This window comes from Vanacampus margaritifer, chromosome 14, assembly GCF_051991255.1.
Source record: "Vanacampus margaritifer isolate UIUO_Vmar chromosome 14, RoL_Vmar_1.0, whole genome shotgun sequence".
Taxonomy (NCBI): Eukaryota; Metazoa; Chordata; class Actinopteri; order Syngnathiformes; family Syngnathidae; genus Vanacampus; species Vanacampus margaritifer.
This window is the reverse complement of record NC_135445.1, coordinates 1,613,418-1,618,168: the sequence shown is the minus strand read 5'-3', so window position 1 is coordinate 1,618,168 and position 4,751 is coordinate 1,613,418.

Genomic DNA, 4,751 nt, shown 5'->3' with positions numbered 1-4,751 from the left:
ATCTGTGCCATGATGCCATCCTGACCTCCAACAAAGTTCTCGAATCCACGAACAAATCTCCGCCGGTGAATGTGAGCGTCAGTAAACGTATCAAATATTCATGAATCTCGCCACATTCCAGACCCGTGTTGCGCGCCGGCGTCTAATTGCCAATTAAAGCCGCCGCTCCGGGGGGGGCGCGATGGCGACGACGATAGAGCACCACCACGGCGGTGGAGGAGCAGGAGGAGAAGAAGCAAGCCTTGAAGTAGGACACAATAACAGCAACTTCTCAAATGAAGGCGCCGCTTGCAGACATTCAGCGCATCCCAAAAAAAAAAATGTCTTGAAGAAGGAACTTAATGGAATTCAAATCAGGGCTGCGGCGTGAAAAGTTAGCATGTAGCAACACATTTCCCAGAGTGCGCTTCTCCTTTCTTTGGCATCTCAGCGGTGGCGTCGCAACATTCCCCAGGGGCCCCAAGCAAGAAGGGATTGGGGGGGCCCCAGCAGCCATTCCTAGTATACGTCATTTTAAAATCGCACGTCTTCAATAAACAATCACCATGAATTGTGCTTCATTCAAGTGGCTCGTACGCTGTGAAACGCGAGATTACGTTTCCGGCAGTGCCGTCACGCGGGTCCGTGGAGAGTACGCTTTTGTTTTCGCAAGCTGGGTGCTCGCATTGCCACACAAGGCAATTGTTCCGCTTTGGAACGGCCGGCACTCGATGAGTTCATGTCAAATTTCCACTTTATTCTCGTCATATTACGTACGACGTGCATCCGGGTAATGTTTAGTGTATGTTCTGTATGTCGTTTTCCCCCAACCCCATCTTCGAGTAAAGCAGGAGTGAACGTGCGTTGTCGTTCAGATCATATAAAAGTAGACCTTGCCGCTAAGCTATTAGCATTCCGCTCACGCCGACACGTTGCCTGTTGGGGCGACTTCATACTCAAAAGGTCCTTCAGTCAATTACAAACGCAATCAATAATCACAAATGAATCCTTGACGCTACGATGTTTTTCATGTCGGTACCCGCTGATGGGATAACCCCCCCCCCCAATCCCACCGCCACCCCCACCCCCCACTGCCGCCTTCAACTTGTTTCTGCACTGCTAGCTTGAAGAATTCGATTGCGCTTGCGGTTGCTCAGAGCCAGGCGGTTGCAAATTGTTTGTTTTTCAAAATGACCCACCTGATCCCGGGAGATGGAAGCTGCATCGCGTGCTCCGCCTCCTCCGTGGAGTGAATAATGAACATATGTAGCAGTATATGAATGTCAATGCAAGTGTCTCCCAACAACAGCCTACAAATGCGCACTCATTAAGTCAAACAGTGTAATGAGGGCCACTACGAGCTCATTAAGTTCTTAACACGCATGAGCAAAGGAAGAAGCCATTAAGTGTCAATGTCATGTTCTCGTTTTTTTTTTGTGATTGGAGTCGAAATGGAGTGAATGCTCAAGTCCAACACAGAATCAAAATGGGCCCCCATCCATCCATTTGATTTGCTCTACCGACTTAACTAATAAGGCTGCTAGCAAAAACCACAAGCGCTAGCTTGACTTAAAAGTTTGCTTTGTTCCGTCGCCATGCACCATGAGAGAGAGTCCGCTAGTTTTGCAAGACAAGGATGTGTGAGAGGGGGGGGGGGGGGAGAAAGTGTGTGCACGTGAGAGTTTGTCTGGCAGATAAGGTGTGTGCGAAAGAGTGAGAGTGCACGTGTGTTATGAGAGAGAGGGTGAGTGAGAGAGGGTGTGGGTGGGTGACAGTTGTTCGTGTCAGGCAGCACACCCTGAGAGAGAAAGTGTGCGTGAGAGAGGTAGAGTGAAAATGGTGTTTTTTTAGTGAGAAAGCGAGTGAGAGAGCAAGTGTGTAAAAGAGTGTGAGAGAGTAGATCTTTTGAGAGTTGCGAGAAAAAAATGTAGCACGCGAGTGTGAATGAGTGAGAGGGATTTAGTGTGAGACGCAGTGCGAGTGAGTACGTTTGTGCGAAAGAGGGCGTGTGTGTGTGAGAGTGCATATCATTCCGTGCGAGTGACCTCGTGGCTTTCAGGTCCGCTGCCTCTGCGGTGTCGGAGGCGTATTGCGCCCCTCCGGCTTCATTTGATTTTGATAGGAATGTATGATGGATGTCACGTCGTGCGGGCGGTGCACCCCCCCCCCCCCGCTGTCTGCCCCGTCCCCGTGGGGGGGTTGGCGGGGGTGGTCACCTTTCCCACTGCTGGAGTCTTAATTAACTTTACAGTGATGACTGCGGAGAGAGTCCGGCTCAGTGCAGACGTGGACGCTGCCATCTTGTCAAAATGGAGTCCTTCCAACATTTCCAACATGCTTCATTAAAACTGCAAATACATTTGAACAAATTTGCTAATACGTTAAAATGTATTTGCAAGTACCATCTTTCAAGTATGTTTACAGTAGGCGGTGTCAGGCGATTAAAATTCTTAATCATAATTAATTGCATGACGTCAATAGTTAACTCACGATGAATTGTAAATATCTGTTCTAAATGTACAATAAAATGTGCAGGTTCAATAAAATATTATAATATAAGTTTTTATACTCTTGTTAACAAATAAGTGGGGAAAAAATATTAAACTAATATAAATACGGCTGCATCTTCATCAATCATTGATACAGTAAATTTCAGAATAATTAAGTGTTAAAATTAAAAAGATGTACTGTTTGCTAAAGTTGCTCAAGTTTGACAAGAGACGTGTTTGCTGCGTTGTGGCTGGAATTCCCCCAGTACAGGATTTCCAAGTAAGGGGCGGTCATTAATCATGCGTGAAAAAAAAAAAAAAAAAAAGAGTGGCATTTAAGGAACTTTAAATGAACTCAAAATGAATGCACTCATTTTGACACCCCTAGTTTACAGTAAATCTTTTTGCCCATCAAAAATATTCATTCCACATTGGTATTTCCGTGCTTCCATATTAAGCTAGTAAATAGTGAAGAATATAATAAAAAAAAAATAAAATTCTTAGCATGAAACATAAATTAGCCGTAGTTGATTTGCTCATTTGTTTGTGTGTCCCGTGTGTGCTCCCTTCAGCTTGGACTCGCGCCAGCTGACATTGATAGTCAGCAGAAACCTTCTTCTTCCTTCCACTCCAAACTTTTGCCAGATTGAATCTGAAGTTCCCTGAAAGAAAATTCCCAGAAACGACAAAGTCCATCGGCGGGCAGGTGAGCAGAGATTCATTTTGTTTTTAAATCAAAATGCAAATGCACTTTTTGTGCCTGAAACCTTTTCAGTTGTCGCGGTTTAAATGAAACGCACACACACACACACACACACACACACACACGGTTTAAATGTCATTTTCTCAGGCAATATTGTAACATATCAATGCAATGAAATGATTCTTCGAAAAGAAATGTACAATTTATGAGTGTTTTTAAAATGTTGATTTGTCTTAAGATTGCACATTAAGTCCAATTAGAAGCTGAAAGCGCTTTGCATAATCACATCATCAGCAGCAGCAAATGCAAACTAAGCCTCGGCTCGTAAAATGGGAATAATAAAAATAACAATAATAATAAAAAGTGACGGGAACACAAATCATTAGTGGAGGGTAAACAGACGTTAATGAAAAATGTTGCTAATTAAGAATTGTGCGCCGATTAGCATAAAAAGCGGCTGTTGTTATCCTAGCGTGTGGCTAGCAAGGACTTGTAGGAGCCTGACGACGTCGGCTGATCAGGCAAGATTGGAAAGTATTTGGGCATATTTATACTTTGATTCGTTTCTTTGGGTTTTGCTCATCGAATTAATATTGATGTCCATTTTACAGTTAAATGAAGTCGATTTTAACAGGCTAGGTGGCTAGTTTGTCAGGGAGCCACTTAGCTGCAAGTTTGCTTGGAAGCTAAGCTTGCGTTCAATTTTTAATTTTTGTATTTAATTTTTTGAATTCGACTTTTATATCCGTTTTTATTTTCACTTTCAGTTGGCCTCCCCCAGCATTTTTAGCTTTTAGCATTTACAGGGATGTGATTTTTCCGCTAATTCGCGGAATTCCGCTTTTTTTTTTATCTCTCCCCCCCCCCAAAAAAAAATTCCGATTTTTTTTTTTTTTTTTTTTTTTTTAAAGTAGTAGTTCATTGTGTATGCACATGACTCCGACAGATAACATCTTCTGCTATAACAAAGACATTTGTGGTATGCTCTAATATGAGTTACTTTTCATTTGGTCATGATACAATTATTTGTTCATGAAATTTGAACTCTTCAACATTATTTATGTGTTAACTTAGTAATCACATTAGTGAGATATGATGATATTCTCAGTGATAGTTTTTAAAAGCAAAGGCAGTCCAATGTTTTTGAAAGTGACTGATTTTGAGTTGACTAAAACTGCCATTTTATATGGGATAGTTCAATATACATTGAAAATTTATGCTGTTGTTTTGTCTATTTCTTTGTCATGTGAGTGCATTGAAAGTACTTAAAAACACGGAAAACCCATGAGCTCCGGGGGGCTTCGCCTAGCTGGGTGCCAGCGGCCCCCAGACCCCCGGCTAAATTTTCAGATAATTTCACTTTGGTCAAATCACATCCCTGCATTTAGCATAAGGCTAAGACTCTTTGCAATGTGAACAGTGCGAGCCTGTGTTGCATTCTGAGTTGTTGCATATGCTTCGCTATGTCATCCACAGGTGCATGTGAAATTGTAAATAAGCTTAAGTTTTGTTTAAAACAATCTACAGTACCTTTTGCATTTTTATTTTCTTGGCGGTGGGCTCGCTTATGGAATGGAATG